Genomic DNA, 18,022 nt, shown 5'->3' with positions numbered 1-18,022 from the left:
TGCCATAGACAGATTTTTTACTCATTTTAAAATTAATCCTTAAAATTTTTAAGAAAAAGTAAGTTATATTATCCCAGTTTATCAAACAACAAGTGGTGTCCCCAGGCTGAGCTGGGTCGCTTTGAGTGTTAGGAATTTGATATGGCAGCTCAGGCTGAGAACTAGGGCTTGGGATTCAGGATCCGAAGTTCAAAAATTCTAGACATGAGATACACAACAGGTTGAGGCTAAAAAGGCAGGTATGCTTGTTAATTAACACAGAAAAATCATTAATTCACTCATGCATTTATTCACTCCCTCATGCTCCATTTACTCCCTCTGACTCATTCCCCTCCTCTAAATCATTCATTCCCTCATTTATTCATTCATTCAGTGCATACTCAGAAAATATAAGGCAGGCTGTCTACGTTCAAGGAGTTTAAAAATATAGTTGGAGGTCAAGCGATAACATAATACATTACCCCCTAAAAGCCCAGATCGTGCTGAGGCGAGAGATCATGTGGGTAAAGGTTCACGAATGGGGTAACAGATGTACTGGGTCTTGAAGAATGAAAAATCTCCAGCTTTCCAGAGGAAGGAATTTGTGCTCACTTCATTGTAAACACTTTCATACTTCTGTTCTAAGTTTCATGCCACCCCTTGAGATACTGAGGGGAGGGACAGTGAGTAAGCCTCCAAACCAGAGTTGAATCTACTGACCCAGAAGAGAGCAGGCAATTAGCCCACAGAAGAAAACAAGGCTTCCTTCAATCATGGAGAAAGTTCCAGCACCCACTGGGATACTTGTTTAAGCTGGCTTGGGTCCTCCTGGGAAGGGGGTGGGGAGGAATGAATTGCTCTAAGTAGAATGATCAACCATCCCAGTTTTCCCAGTTTTAGCACTGAAAGTCCCCAAGCAACTCTCCACTCTTAAGCAAACTAGGACAGCTGACTGTTGAGTCAGCACTGTTTCCAACACGTTCCCAGGCTTACTTCATCTGATTCATACAGTAAGTTTGACTGAGATGCAAGATGTTGGTATCCCCACTTTGCAGATGGCAAAACTGAGGCACCAAAAGGTCGAATGACAGCTAAAGATCACATACATAAAGAAAGTGGCAGAGCCAGGGTTCAATCCCAGATCTGTTTGTTTTGATCCAGCGCCACCTCCAACCACCCCACTCCACGCATGCCCTGTTTCTCTGTACAGAGGCAGTGGAGCAGGCATACTGGGAACTTGGCTTCTCTGTGCAAAGAGCAACAGAAAAGAAAAGAGGAAACCTTGAGTTTGTTGGTGCCCTGCTCCAACCCAACGAGCCAGGCAGCCCAGTTAGGAGGAGAAAGATGAAGCAACGTCTCCATGGGGGATTCAAGATCTCATGGAACTGTCTGCAGGTTATAATGAAGTTTCCATTTAATTACACAAGAGATTCTAGATATAAATACAGATGCAGATAAAGATACAAAGTCACTGTAGATTTTTAACAAAAACCCTGCAATTCCTTATCAAAGATATTAAAGATTACTTATATATCCAGTACAAAGCAGAAACTTCTGAGGTCCCTTCCAATCCTGGAAGATGGTAATTTTCAATCTCAGAAAAAATGGACTGGGGGTGGAGGGTATAGCTCAGTGGTACAGCAAATGCTTAGCATGCTTGAAGTCCTGGGTTCAATCCCCAGTACCTCCATTAAGAAGAAAGAAAGAAAGAGAATTTTAAAAAAACGGACTAATATTCCTAGCCAAAAAATCTTTGCATATATGTGCCCTGCTAGGGGTTTGGGTTTGGTTTTGGGTTTGGATTCTTTCATGCATAGATTCTATAAAAGAGAGAGAGAAGGGAGCTAGGAGAAAATGAATCCAGAGGGAAATATGGGAATGACAGACAAATAAAAGAGAGAAAAGAAAGAGGAAGAAGAACTAGGCTTACGTGGTGAGAAACGAGAACAGATAAATGAGGAACGACAGGACGGAAAGTCCTGGAGAGCTCAATTAATTAGTTATTGTCCATTTCCTTGAGAGACCTCTAACAGATCTGTCCTTGTCAGTGACAGGAAATCTTTTTGAATTCTTTGTAAAAGGATATTAATGGCGGTGGTAAGCTTCAGCACCCCTTCATGGTGACACCTGGGGGTGGGAGGGGTTTCTGTAGGTCATACCAGGAGCCGACCTTGGTGCACCAGCAACCCCTGTGCGCTGCGCACACAGAGCGCTTCCCCAGCCCACAGACTGTCAACCCTCCATCCTTGACTGGTACATCAGGAGGCTGACATTTAATACCCTAAGGATATAGATGTTTGAAAGCTGGTTATTATAACAAAGGAAGCCATCCAAACTCTGCAAGACCAAATGGATCAGATAAAGCTGACACAGAGATAAATCTGTTTTACATCCATTCTTGCACAAGTTTTGCTAATCTATGTAGTTATAGCTTTCCCACTGAAGAGGGGAAAAAAAAAAAAACCGCCACATGTCGGCAAGTCCACATCGCGTTCCTATTTTTAATCTCCGAGGTATAACATTCTAGGCAAAGACCATTTTTATGCTGACTTTTGCATGAACTCCATTAACGGAGGATGACACAGGATGAAAATGAGAAAGGAGGATAAGAGAGAGGAGGGAGGGGGAGAAAAAGAGAAGGAGAGAGGATTTCTTCCTGAATGGCTATATAAATGCAGATTTTTTAAATGAATGAATTCTGCTCCATCACTGACACAGGATTCCTTCTCTCCCAGTCAGTCAGACACCTACTCTTCATTAGCCAGTATTTACGCCGCCAGATTGGACTTTCATATGGGAGCCTGAAACACGAATGGTACAGATGGCAGGAAAGCTCTCATGAGATTGATAACGATGAAGAAAGATGCCACATTAAGTCAGAAGGTGCCACTGTTAACATCTCAGCTCAGAGGAGAATATTTCTAGCTAGCACTCCCCTCCAAGGGCTGCTTTTCTTCCAGGAAAATTCATTTCCCTCCCCAAAAGCTCTCTGCCCCACCCTACTGCTGGCAAGTGAGTGATACCCTCGCTTTAGTCCCTTTTGTGTGTCAACGGATTTCGCCTCAGATACTTAACCTTTACTTTCCAAAGGTGGTTGAGATCCTCTCAGGGAAAGGGGACTGGTGAAGGGGGGGAGGCATTTTAGTCCATGTTTCCTTCAACAAAGACACCACTATAAGATGTTCTGTGCAGGAAACCTGAATGGTGTTTATTGTTTCCATCCCAGCCCTCATTGCATCTGCTGCCTTTTAGAGACAGACACTGTGTTCATAAAACCAGGGCCCTGGCTCAAAAACTTTGAGGAAAGGGCAATCTCCAGGGTGTAGGATTGAGGGTTTAATGGGAAAGTCAACACCAACTGAAAGATCACGGTGCGAGGCATTTGCTGCTGGGATGGAAGAGTGCCTTCTACCTACCCATTCTCGAAGGAGGGACCACGATTCGTCTGGACCTTCAGCTGCCGGCTACGCCAGTTGGTTCCTCATTCAGTGAAAACACACATCTTCATCCATGAAGTTCGAGCTTTCCCACTGCAAAGATTAAAAAAAAAAAAGTCCACATTTCAGGGGGAAAAAAGGGAGGTGTGGGCAAGGTGGTGTCCCAGTGTTTCATCTCTAGGGTCCTGGTCACTAATTTGATTTTGCTAGAAATTTATCTTTGGCATCAAAGCCGGGCATGAGTTCTCTGGTCCCTCTGGACATCCCAGGATCCTTGGATGGCAACCTGACACCCAGCCAGGAAATGAGAATGGGGGAAAGTTCTCCAGCCCACAGTGCAATCAGATAGGGAAGTATTTCCCTTGTTCAGAGTCACCCAGAAGCCAAACCAACAGAAAGAACATGACATCATGGGGCTTGCAGACAGCAAGTTTGGAAATTTTGGCAGCTTTTGCTTAGTCTGAGTGATATATTATCAGAGTCCGTTCTAGAAAATGCAGGCTGGGAGACAAAGGGAGGTCACCTCCAGTGTCCCAGTGCAGCAATCACAGATTCATGTTGGTGTGTAAGCATTTAATTAGCTTCCAGGGTTTACAGGAACTCCAGGCAATTTCAGTCACTCTAGGCAGCTCCTTCCAGATGCCACCAACCATCTCATAAGCTTGGACCTTGAATGCCTACCGCCCAGGAAGAGTATTTGAAGAGACTTAATTGAAGGGAATTCCTATTTTTATGTCGATATGATGTAGCATCAGCATTTCCTCCCCCACAAGAATACACAGAGGGACAACTAGTCCAAATAACTGGTTTAAATCTGTAAATTACAGCACTGCTTCAAGGAACTTTTAAGGTCGTTTTGTGTCTACGGAAAAGTTAGATGGCATCATAAAATTTTTAGAGCTAATGGAATCTTTCTACAGTGGAATCAACTCAACTGATGAGATGTGTCTGAGGCATTACCCTTCTCCCCCTTTCTTTTGTCTGTCCTGGAGTCTGAAGACAGAATTACTGGTCTAGAAGCATTCATACCAGGACGACACAAAACATCTTCCTCCTTGCAGGTCTCAGAATTGAGGTCTTCATTTCTTTCCCCTCCACCGAGAGAAAAGGGGGTTGCTAACTATGGTTAATTTCCTGAGTTGGCTGCATTTCTGCTGTGGAGTCAAATCCTCTTTTAACATCTCCTGTGTGTCTTTCTTCTTGGAGCTTCGGTCTTTAGTGACCTTCTCAGGCCGTTTCATTAAATGCCCTCCGCCTCCGTAAATTACAGTACTTTGAAGCCTTGGAGTTTAGCATATAAAAAAGCAAGCGTCTCTGTATACTGCCCTGGGATAAGGTGTGATGAAAATCCCATACAAGCTGAACTGTACTTCCTAATCAAATGGGTGTAACAGATGGCTGCTGGAGCAAACCATCACAATGGAAATATCTGCAGTTCTCATGGTAACGGAATCTGCCAGGTCTGAGGGATTTGCTGTTTTTCAGGACATCTGAGCTGCAATCTCTTTCGAGCTGTCTAGCAGTCTCCGGCTTGCTCTCTCTCACTCTCTCAGCATGATGGAGATAGAGTTGAAAGGTGGGGCCCGATTTTGCATTCCAGCTGTGATTAAAGACACAGGCACACATCCTGGGAGATAATGTGCTGCATATTCGTCACGCTATCTAGAACCTCTTTAGCTACTGGGACACGACTGCCAGACAATTACAGTGTGCCTTCTTCAGGAGCAAAGGGGAAGCGGGGGGGGGGGGGGGGGGGTTGGGAGGAAGAAGATCCGAGAACAACAGAGAGGGAGAATCTGAGGAATTAAGATGCATGAGATGTACCTTGTAATAAAGATATGGAGCAATATTAAAACTAGCCGTTGCTTCCACTTCGTGGCAACACGTCAAGATGACTTAATGTTGCAGGATAAAACATCTGGCCTGGGGAAAAATACATGGTGTCGCATTTCCAAATCCTAACATAGACTACATAGAAGAAAAACAACAGAGAAGCAACTGAGTACCTTCCTGATAAGCGAACACATGTGAAGGGTTTCCTTACACTCTGCCGTCCGAGAGGAGAGCCGTCTCATCAGGTGGGGGTTAGTATATAGACACTGAGCTTTCATTATAAATCGAAGGTTTGGGTTTAAACCCACAGGACTACATTAGAAATGGGTTTTTTTTTTAATTATTTTTTTTCCCTCATGCTATTCATAACCTCCTGATTTTACAGCAGAGCTCGGAAAGGGGAAAATCATCAGTCACAATTCTATTTTATTAAAGTCTTTTCCTCCAAATCCCTATCGATTTAAAGAAATAGGGAAAAGGGTACTGTCTTCTTTGCTACAGTACCTGCTAGCTCACACTCTCTCTCTCTCTCTCTCTCTCTCACACACACACACACACACACACTCTCACATACACACAGGGTTGATTCACAGCTGCCTGGTCCCTTGGGTATTTGAGCCTGAAGATCAGACAACATATAAGAATTCAGCCATGACTCAAAATGGAAACAAAGAAGACCATTCTTCGCAAAGCCTGCAATGTGAAATGAAAAACTACGGGCTGGAGCCTGGAGGCCCCCGAGCACGCTCCCCCACCCATTGTCCTTGAGGGCACTACTGTTAAATACATATGACAGCCAAAGAGATGAGGAGAATGGTCTCCAGAAAGCAATGATTGGATCTCCCTTTTCATGAGGTAGAATAGGCAGGGCTGGGTAAGCCTCTAAGCAGCACTTGAGAGCAGGTCCTGGAAGACAGCATTGTCTCCCTCTCGCACGGCGCCTGGAGAACGTATTATATGCTATAACCTTTCTCCCCGCCAGCCCTGCTCCGACAGAGACCCTCTTCCTTTAGAAGCCTGCTAATAACAATTTGTGGGTGACAATCTCCGTCTTAACAAGCCGGATTAGTTTAAAGCAATGAACTCAGGCCATTTGTGCAGATGCTAATCAAAAAAGCAAAAGGGAAAAAAAAAATCATAAAAGACCCATGTGCCTCCACCTCTTGTAAGTACACTAGAGATAAAGAGGAGGGTGTCCCGGGGCCACAGCTGTGAGCTGACCTCTCAGGCACACAAAGGTCTCGGGGGCCGTGGGGTCAGGAAAGGAGGAAAGAGGGTTTGTGTCAGGCCAGCAGCAGGCCACAGTGGCTCTGAAGGGGCAGTGATCAGGGAGCTGTCTGAAGCTTTTTTCCTTGGAAATTGTTCTTTTGTTGTCTTCCATGAGGTCTTTGCATTTTCAGACACCTCCCAGCTCCCTGGCACTGAGTAGGTGTGCACAATAAATATTTGCTGGCTGGAGAAATGAGGGATGGAGGAAGGGAAAAATGTCAAAATGTCAAAAACAAACAAATCCCACCCATATATAATTGTCTTCTCTTTTCTCTCCACACCAAGAGCATAAAATTGTATTAAACGTCACAGTCAGCACATTTGGAAAGACACTCCGTGTCTTCAGAGATCAGTGGTCAGATTGACTATTAACATTCCACCACAGCTGGCACTTTTAAAAGACACACACACACACACACACACACACACATGAAAAGGAAAGCTACTCAGCTGATGAATCCGACTTAGGAGATCACAGAAAATTGAAGCCCATTAAAAAAAATAATCCGTCATTTCATTGGCTTCTCGACAGGTTGCTTTTTTCCTATACCACAGCTAGGAAACTGACTCATGAAGGGAGGAATGTTTAGTTTCCTTTAAAATAGTCTGGGAATAACATAATATACACTCTATTACATATGGGATCTGAGTGTGTAATCAGTATGAGAGAAAAAGAAAAAAAAAAATTGTGAGGGAGGACCCTAGCTTTCACATTCCAGAGACTGAAACACACAAAGCTTCCACTGGCTTCTTGAATTTTAACTGCCCTTCAGGGTACACTGATGCTGTTTTAGGAATTCTCTAAACCCAGTGTTTGCTGGAATGCCAACCTCCTAAGAAGCTCAGCACATCCTACTGAGATTCAGATAGAAGACGTTCAACTGCCCTACCAGTTAGAACAGGGTATGTTTGAGAAGTGGAATTATGGAATTATTCTTTAAGAGCAGAAACATAAAAGTTGTCTCTCTGGGCAACCTCATCTCTAACACTCATCACAAAGAATATTTTTGTACAAGAAGGTTATAGTCAACCTCAAAAAGATCCTGATATAACTCCAAAATGTTCTTCTACAATTTATAGATATTTCAAATCCAAAAAATTCAGCCCAGATCACCTCTCAGCCACAGAGTTTTTTTTTTTTTTTTTTTTTTAAGTTTACTGCCAAGGATTGTCTCATTTTCTCATGTCTCTGTCACCAAGGGTGGAGGAAGGGGATATTGTGGTATTGCAACTCCCCATAAGTTTCAGGATCAGGTATGTTTCAGGCCTCATCTTACTTCCCTGGAGTGTTCAAAGCCCTGGCATGACAGACCTGTTCCTTCCGAAGACTGTCTTTATGGCCAGCCATCTCTGGAGTAGATCCTCAAGAACGGAACTGAAATATTTTGTTGCAATTGAGTTCATCCAGGCCCAAGTAGGAAACCTGCTGCACACAGCATACTGCGAAGCCCTGGGGGGACTACAGAAATTATTTACCACCTTCTTGTCCTTAAGGAGTTCACAATTGAGATAGTTAAAAGATTGCTAACGGTGACGACATACAGCTGGCCCACATAGGCCACAAAAGAAGCATAATACTTATATCCAGAGGGAACTCTAATTCAAAAAGATACATGCACCCCAATGTTCATAGCAGCACTATTTACAACAGCTAAAATATGGAAGCAACCTAAATGTCCATCAGCATGACTAGATAAAGAAGTGGTGTTATATATACACAATGGAATACTACCTTGCCATAAAAAATTAAATAAAATGTCACTTGCAGCAACATGGATGGACCTGGAGACTGTCATTCTATGTGAAGTAAGCCAGAAAGAGAAAGACAAATACCATATGATATCACTTATATGTGGAATCTTAAAGAAAAAAAAAAGACACAAATGAACTTATTTACAAAACAGAAATAGACTCAGACATAGAAAACAAACTTATGGTTACCGGGGGGAAAGGAGGTGGGAAGGGATAAATTGGGAATTCAAGATTTGCAGAGACTAACTACTATGTATAAAATAGATAAACAACAAGTTTCTTCTATATAGCATACAGAATGATATTCAATATCTTGTAGTAACTATAATGAAAAAGAATATGAGAACGAATATATGTATGTGTATGTATGACTGAAACATCATGTTGTACACCAGAAATTGACACAACACTGTAAACTAACTATACTTCAATAAAAAATGGAAAAAAAAACTTGAAAAAAAAGAGGCATAATCCAAGCACCAAAGTAGGGTCAAAGAAGGGTTTACAAAAGGCTCCATACAAAATGGAAAATTTGATGAGCCTTGCAGGCTTATATGTAAGGTTTCAGCAGACTGGGGCATGGACAGGGATATTCCAAATGCAGGAAACGACATGAGTATTGATGCAGAAAAGTGATACGACCAGTTTGGGCACACTGAAGGGATTTATTTGTCTGCGAAGGGGAAAGAGGAGGGAAATTAAGTGGGGATCATATCAGAGGAGGCAGTGTGGGACCCCCAGGAGCATTTGGCAGCCGCTGACCATTTTTGAGCAAAGGAGCATCATAATTGAGAACTACCCAAAAAAGGAAAACATAAAAAGATAACTATTGGAATTAATGGAAATTTTAGTTTTAATTTCAATTTTAGTTTCCTTTATTTTCCAAACTTTTTGTAATATTTAAATTGGAATGACCAGTATTCTGGTCTGCTATTTTCCAGCTATGTAAGCATATGGGCATACGGGTATATCAGTTAACATCTGTAAGTTTTGATTTTCTCTCCTATAAAATAAAGGTTATATTTATTTCAAAAAGAAAAAAAAAAAAAAAAAAGAAAAAAACTGCTACTTCACTAGGCTCACAAAACACCTCACATTGTGAGAAGTCCAGGGATGCTCCAAGGAAGTAATGGTCCCAAGGATCTGTTACCAACAGGAAATCCGGGGGGCAGTGATTTGCATGAAGCACCCCAATTTTCACAGAGCATTCTTTCTGAAAGTATGAAGCTTTAAGAGTCAGAACAGCAAGTTGTAAAACCTGTGCCATTCTGTATGTCTTTGGAAATAAACAAACCTTTCTATTTCAATATTTGGCATCAGGACAAGACCTAAGAGGAACCAGAGAGATAATTAATAAGGGCATGAGGGGAAAGTGCAATTAAAAATGGCAAAGACTCCTCCGTAAATAAGTGCTTCACACTGAGAAAGATTATTACTGTGATCTCCAGCTTCAAACCTGAAATCAAATCTTTCTGAATGGCTAATTAGAGCATTATTAGCGGGGGAAAAAGCCATCATGGTTCCTAGCCTCTAAATTACAGCAGAAACAAGATTTTATTCTGACCTCACCTTTCTGTCGGTTTAAATCAACAAAATAATCACAGCTTATTCCCGGTTGGTGTTATTCTCCATATCCTCAAGTTTTCATGTTGTCCTTCAGTTTCTTAACCAGAAGAGGAAGTCAGATTGAGAATGCCTCTAGAAGCATCTTTTCCAAGGAACTTAAAAAAAAAAAAAGTTTCCTAGGAAACGAGACAGGCAAACTGCCTTTATCTGAATAAGGGCCTTTGTCAGAAATAAAAACTGGCTGGGGCAGATCTGAAGGCTCCAGCCCCACAGGACTGGAGATATGTGAACCTCTGGCCCAGTTTACAGAGGCTGCTTGAAGATGTCTTCCCTCTAAGAAAGCAGTCCACATGTTTGTCACTCACAGGAGAACTTTGGGCTTCCGCCTTTTTTGAATGGAGTGATTCAAAACTGAATCATTTCCTGCAATTTAATTTCATAGCTGAAAGCCAAGTATAAGAAGATACGGTCACAGGGACACGGATCTACCTCCAGAAAGCCATCACCCTCCCTGGGCTGCCGTAAGTGGAGATTTAATTGGACACAGTGGGTTTCGCTCTTGTTGCAACATGGAAATACATTATTTTAAAAAACGGCCAGTGACCACAGCCAGCCCAGCAGGCACAATGGTCAGAAAAAAAAAAACTGACTTCCAATTATTGCTTGGGATGGAAACAATTGCTTATGCCAATTTCAGATGGCTGTGAGTAGCTTCACTGTATTATAATCATCATCATTGTCACCATCCTGCCTTACATTTGTCTAGTAATCTTAAAGAGGGACAATGACCAGAAAGGACAACCATCATCCATGTTCTTTTTACCTTTAGTTACAGAGGTCCACTGAGATGAAAATGGAATGAACAGCTCTGGACTATCATCTCTGCTCAAAATACCAAAGTCGCCTTCCTTTTAGTCAGGGGTTGGCAAATTATACCCGCAGTCCAAATCTAGATCACTGCCTGTATTTGTAAATAAAGCTTTGTTGGAAACCAGCCACGTGCACCCATTGCCATACTATCTATGGCTGATTTGCACTGTAAAGATAGAGTTCAGTAGTTAAGGACAGAGACTGTGTGGCCTGCAAAGCTTAAAATATTTACTAGCTGGCCTCTCACTCTGCCAATCCCTGCTTTAAAGCATCTTCCTCCTCCCCCTCGTCATCCCTTCCATTTGCAGAGCACAGGGGTATTGGAGGGTTTGCGCAGACTTTGTGTGATAACACCTTTCTGATACACAAAGATGGAGATGATCTCAGTGCCCAGATACACATCAGGCCACTGTCACTTCTCCGTGGGAGAGTCAGGTTCGGCCCTGCCCTCATCATGGGACACTTGGGGTAAGGATGTCCCTTTGAGGAAGGAGAGTGAGGACCAGTGCTCCTGGTTTTCATCAAGAATGAGAGGCAAGCCATTAAAAAAAATTTTAAGGCTGGGTGTAGCTCAGTGGTAGAATGCATGTTTAGCATATACGAGGTCCTGGGTATCAATCCCCTGTATCTCCATTAAAAAAAGTTTTTTTTTTTAATTGGAAGATCTTTTAAAAAAAACAACAAGGGAGGCATTGGGTGACCCATAGACTGGGGTGATTCATCAGGAAATGACAGCAAGGGTTGTTAAACTTGGAAATTGCTGATTAAACCACCATGTGTTAATACATTTATAACTGTACATATTCTCATCCATCTGCAGTGGAAATATGTAAATGGAGAAACATAAAAGTTGAGAGCATTAACCTGATTGGACTCTTGGAAATTGCAGTAGCAGGATAATGTGTTGAAAATAATTTAGGGTTTAAATAATAATTGAGAGTTTCAACTCAACCCTGAGTTCAAATACAGACCCCCAAAGCTATCTAACTTTGGGCAAATTTCTTACCCTCTCTAAGCTTCCATTTCTTCATCTTCAAAATGAAAATGCTAAATAGAGAATACTTCTCGGAGTTGTTGTAAGAATGGAATGAGATAACTCCTAAATAATGCCTGGCACAGTGCAGAACATGCTCAAGAAATGGCAGAGGTAATGACCATTCCAGCAGCTGGCTTCAACTAAGAAGGCAGCAGAGCTCCTTCCTAAAAAAGGGTGATTTACATGTCCTTAGCAAATAGGACGAATATTCCCCCAAATGATATAATTCTGTATTCAAACTTGCTTTTAATATTACCCTTAAAAATATTATAGCTTGTATTTTCACATTGCTTCTACTCCCAAAACTTCTTCAAATGAACCCAACATTTCTGTGTGTAAAGTAGGGTGTAAGGATCAGTTATGAGCCCATTTTACAGAGGCAGAAAGTAAAGTTATACCTAGAATCCTTTAGTTAATGATTTGAGACCCTGTCTCTCATCCTCATGGCCCAGAGCACTTACTACTACACTGGACTTCATGTAATAGTCTTTTAAAAGTCAACTCTAGTATCCTAGAAAAGGCAAGAGTCCCATTAAGAAAGCTACCATGGAAGGAATGAGAGCAAGGGCAGAAGACACTGGGGAAGAAAGCAAGACACTCAAGACAGCAAGAATCTAACAGATGCCTCAGAAGGCAGACAAATGCAGTGTGCCTTTAAAAAGGACCATGTCTATCCTTCTATATTGCTTACTATCTGAAGCTAAGCCAGAGGGATGTACATAGTGAGATCTTTGTCTCATTTCAGGAAGGATACGGGATAAAGATTCTGTGCCAGTAATCTTCCTTGGATTAATGGTTTCTCTTTTATCTGCTGTATTTCTGCTCAGATGTCTTTTCTCTGAATGAGTCAGAGGAATGCAAATGCTGGGCGCCGTCCGCCTGAAATATTTAAATCCAGTTTTGCAATGTTTTGCAGGTTTGGAGGGAAAAATTATACACACACACACACGCACTTGCACACTGACACACATACGATGAAGGAATGGCAGATGAGAATTACAGATACATCAGCCAGCGATACAAAAACGTGGTATTTCAATTTGACAACAGACTCATTTTTCTTTTCCCATTTCTTTGTTTCTCCAGATCAACATTTAGATGCTTGACGTGAGGGGAAGGAATCTGCAACATTCTTTTGTGAGACTCGGGATCTCATCAAGAATGTATCTTGACTACATGGAAAACTGATTTTATTTTGGCTCCTAAATGACAAGACTTCATTATGCAACGAGCACGTCCCTGGGGAAAGCATTCTCTACCACAGATAGAGAGAAGGTGGGATGGGTTGGGCAGCTGGGCATGATTTGTGTGCCTTTTCTGGATCTTTCATTTTATTGATATACTCTGAACTCTTTATTTTCATGGGCAGTGTCTCCCTATTGTGACTAAGAGGGCTTCCTCTAAAAGGAAACCCAAATGGCATTAATATTCAAATCCTCTGGCTTGGTCTGCAGTGGCCTGATGGAGCTTACCCGGAGCTTCTGTACTGCAAGGGAACAAGCCTTGGGAAATACAGCTGAGCAAATGGGGATTTAGCGTCCGTCCCCATGTGCAGTACTTAACATGAAACCCTTATAATGAAAGGTCTCCTCCAAAGGCTTTTATTGCTGCAAGAAAGAGTTCCTACCATGTGAACCCAAGGACAGAGGGAGGCTTTCTTATTTTCCTTTCCACCTCATGTGAAAGAATAATCTCATGCCTTCAGGACAAAGGCTTCTTTAAACAACAAAGTGAAATGCTTTCAACGTCCATGAACATCTCCCAACATCAATGAGATTGCTATTCACAGACGAAAAGCGGGGGGGTGGGGGGGACCTTGAGCATGAACAATTGGTCAATACGGCATTACCCTCGAAAACCAGAAAGGCAGAGTTTGAAATGTGAAACATCTCCCACTCCTAGTAAATTAGGATTGATGAGTTCCCAGGGATGCTCAACTTCCTTTGACTTTTCTTAAATGATTTATAACCCTTCTCCATGCCATGGTTTCTGAATTTTCTCCAAGCATGTACCTGAACCAAGGCTGGGAATGTCTTGGCACAAGAACACAAAATCATACTTCCTTTTCTCAAAACAGTTTTATAAACTGGTTTGTGGGATTCAATTCAGCATTCACCAAACAGCTAGAATATGCCAGGCACTAGGTCCTGGGGCACAGAGATGAGTCAGACTCGGTCTTTGCAGTGAGAGAGAGAAAAAAAAAAATTTTTTAAGTCACTTGAGTTGAGGCTTAAAGAGGTTAACCATTGGAGAGAAGGACAAAAGAAAAAGAGGCCTAAAGTGAGGTCACAATTCTAGAGAAGCAAATAAATATATTTTGAAATACAGCTACCTCCAGGAACACAAAACTGTGTTGACTTGGCCAAGTCAGATTTGTTGGGTTTCTATCATCCAAGCTCCCTATTGATCAAGAATTGATTTTATGTCACCCAAGGGTCTACTTTAGAAGTTTACATGTTATGAGAAAGGTCAGACTTCAGTCTCTCCAAGTGAGATTTTAGTGGCCCCAGCCTCTTCCCGGCAGTCAACGCTCCCACTCACTCCCTCTCCAGAAAACCACTGAGAGAATAAAATTCTCTGAGGTCTCTGGCAGCTGCAGACACGATACGGGCCCTCTCTGGACCCCGGTCAGTCCATCAGTAGACTATCCACTGCAGGGACCCTTCCAAATGAGAAGGGAGAAGCAGGGCAGGGAACCCAGGCACAGGACGGGGACCCTTCCTCAAAGAGGTTCAGTGAAGTCTCTGCTTAGTGTGGAGCTGCACCCTGCCTGGTACAAAAATGCAAACCACGCTATGAAACAACTAGCCATTTATATTCCCCTGGAAGGACTCCAAGTGATTCTCTCATCCTGTGTGTGTTCTCCAGAACTGAATGACGATCAAAGTATATATTAGATGTCTCATTGTGTGTATACATATATACACATATATAAATACACATACGAATATATTTTATATATATTAGAATTGAATCTATATGAATATACTTAATACCTATTAGAATAGATTATATATGAATATACTTAATATATATTAGAATAGTATATGAATATATTTACTAGATACTAGAATAGAACATATGAATATATTTTATCTATATTAGAATATTTTATATACGTATATCCATATATATATTGAAATCCCAGTTTTAGTGGCTACAATTTAACCCACTGAATCCGCTTAGTAAACCAAATGTGGTTCACCAAAATGCCTTGGGTCTCTTGACAGCAGAATTCAAACCATCATCTATGCTACCGAGAGAGAGATTTTACATCCATAGACACGTCCCAGCCCACCAAATTACCCTTCACTGGCTAGGAGAGCATGCTGCTGAAAAGAGTTTTCACAGTGCTCATTTAAATGAGATGGAAGCTAATTGACTCTCTTAAATGAGACTGAGGCTCTGGATGGCACAAGGTGAAAAATGACTAAGTCCACTCATGCATCAGACAGGATAATTCTGGCAAAGTTGGTGCTGACAGCATTAAAAACCAAGATGGAAGAGTCTGGCCTCGTTGTTGTCATTTTAATTGTCACCGTCATGAGTGACGAAAAATGCATTTCCTGCTCCAGGATACTTACCACTCAGCTTTGTAATACCTTAACTGGGCCCTGTGTCATTTCGGAGTGTGATAAAAAACAAAAAGGAAAAGGTGTGTGTATGTGTCTGTGTGTGTGTGTGTGCGCGCGCACACGCACGAACACATATGAGAGAAAGAGCAACTGGGAAGAGAGAAAGAGAGGCAGAAAGGGACAAGTGAGCACTAAAATCAGAGAGAGACAATGAGACAAAGACAGAGACAGAAAAAATGACAAACAAGGATTATTTCCGGTGGCTCTTTCTGAATATCAAACACAAGAGTGCTGTTAGTAATCTCATGGAAAAGGCTAGTTTTTGCAAATCAAGAAACCTGCAATGTTTCCAAGATCCACTCTGAGTTTGTGAGTAAGACAGCCCAGAATTTCTTGTTAAAAGCTTAAGGGCTCAATTTATGCTAAGCATTCAAGGAAATGTCTCATCCAAGCAGGGTATCGTTTTTCATATTAAAGAAGCAAACCGATCTCAGAGCATAAATGTTATTATTCACAGTCGCAAAGGAAATGGCATTTACTTTCTCTTTCTTCATAGGGAGGGAAGGAGGAGGCTCTCCCTTCGTTGGGGCCAGAAGAGGGCTCAGAAATTCTGTTTCTACTCTTGAAAAAAGGTACATTTCTTTATCCCAACCTCAGCAGGTGAGTCCACAAGCCTCCTCCATGGCACTGATGGCTTGGATGGGTCAGTGTACAGTATGAGCATGTTGCTTTTCAACATATGTTTGGGGGAAAGAATCAAAGCTAATTTCAGCGTGTGAAAAGCTAGCAGATTCCATTAGTGATTGTGACTTCACTTCAAAGTGATAAGGCTTGCTGCATGCAGGTTCTCAGAACTGAATGTCCAAATGGGAATTTATGATGTAGAACTTCAGTTTTATCAACCAGAGGCTTCAACACACATACAAAAGGAGAAATACACATTTTTTTCCCCTAGCAGAAACATTAAAAGTTAACCCAGCAAACCATTGGTGCATGTTTTTCTTGTTCCCTTGCTCCTCCCCGCATCATTTTTTCCTCTCCAAACGCGTGAGGGTGGAGAAAGGGGTCACTGGGATCATCATTTCTGGTTTTCACCTTGATGGGTCTAAAAGACTGCATATGACATGAACTCACACTGCCCCTTCTACAGATGACCACAGCAAAATCCCAGAATCGATTCAAATGCGACTAGGTCACAGCCCCATTCTCTGCATTGTCCTTATAACATCCATACGTGGTGGCATTCTGAATGATCCTGGTCCCAAACTCAACGAAGTCACTTCTCATCCTTATGGAGAGCAACAATGAGAGCTTCGCAAAAGATCTAGTCAGTGATATTTAATGGCTGTCATTACATTCAAGATGCACCTGAATCCATAAATATACACAGACTACTCCTGTGTCCAAAGGAAAAACGGCACACACTGCTGAATTCTATTAAGAGGGAGCGCACTTTATTACAAAGTCTGTTATGAAACCGCATTTGGTGTTCCCACCTATAAAACTGGGTGATCTCCATTTAATGATATGTGATTTTTTTTTTTCAAGACAAGAGTTACACTCCTCAAAATATGGAGAGTTCAGAGCTGAGCCTACTAGTTTCATTAAAAAAAAAACAAAAAAAAACCAAGTCGGGATCCATGCCAGTTTAACATGGTCTCAGGCAGAGTGATAAAACCCTTCCCTGCTCTCCCAGGTCCAGGAAAAGAAAAACAGAGTCACTGAGGATGATACTGGGACCCCTCCTTGTTTGATTTGGCCACGGATTCCTGTGCAGCTATTGTCTTCTGTGTGTTCAGGCATGAGTTGCCACAGTCAGTGGAAAATATAAAGACACAGAGCGAAGCAAAAGATAACTAACGTTCACTGAGTGCCCACTGCGGGCCAGGCCCAGCTGATTACCTCTTTCAATCCTCAGAGTTACCTTACGAGGTAAATATCCCAATATCCATCTTACAAAGGATGAAACAGGAGCGTTAGGACTTGCCCACAATCTTATAGCTGGGAGAAGGTGGACCTGAGAAACCCAGACCCATTCTGGCCAATTCCAAAGCCTATGTTCCAGAAGATTCAAAGCAATGGTTTTTTTGTTGTTATTTTTGTGTTTTGCAGGGGAAGGTAATTAGGTTTACTTATTTATTTATTAAATCGATAGAGGTACTGGGGATTGAACCCAGGACATTGTGCATGCTAGGCATGCACCCTATCACTGAGCTGTATCCTCCTCACTAAGAGCAATGGTTTATAAGACTGTGTCCCAGTATTTTAGGGGTTCCTCAAGTGTTTGATTTGAATTTTTAAATAGCTTTTAAAATACTCAAAAATGACTTTAAAAAGAGGTACATTCAAGGGTTATATACTTGCTGATAACCTTTTTTTTTTTTTCCTGATAACCTTTTGGAGACTACCAGGATATTAACTAGTTTTCTCATTGGGTGACTGTATGATAGAACATGTTTATATAATTTAACATTTAAAGTATGTATATACTACCAAAATAATGATTTTATCAATTTCATATACTGAATTTGCATAGAATTTGTATAGACTAAAAAAACAGGCTTGAAAATCACTGCTCTAGGGCATGCATTCTCAAGGGGGCCATGGGAGACAATATTACCCCCAAGGGGGTGAAATTTGGTTCCTGCGGGCCCCAAATCTTAGCTACTACAATAGTTCTCCACCCTCTTCCCCAGAGCCATAGC

The 18,022-nt window shown here is 41.8% G+C and overlaps 1 long non-coding RNA gene across 1 annotated transcript in view; it reads right to left on the bottom strand.

Annotated features, from left to right (window-relative positions):
* Nucleotides 1–18,022, bottom strand: part of LOC105087920 (uncharacterized) — a 372,451-nt gene that overhangs the window by 317,301 nt on the left and 37,128 nt on the right. The window contains exon 2 of the long non-coding RNA XR_837049.3: nt 3,396–3,509. This is a non-coding gene — a long non-coding RNA (uncharacterized LOC105087920). The remainder of the gene's footprint in view (nt 1–3,395; nt 3,510–18,022) is intronic.

The sequence above is a fragment of the Camelus dromedarius genome, chromosome 10 (genome assembly GCF_036321535.1).
Source record: "Camelus dromedarius isolate mCamDro1 chromosome 10, mCamDro1.pat, whole genome shotgun sequence".
In the NCBI taxonomy this organism is placed as follows: Eukaryota; Metazoa; Chordata; class Mammalia; order Artiodactyla; family Camelidae; genus Camelus; species Camelus dromedarius.
The sequence above is the reverse complement of the archived record's forward strand: the minus strand, read 5'-3'. Positions and strand labels throughout refer to the sequence as shown.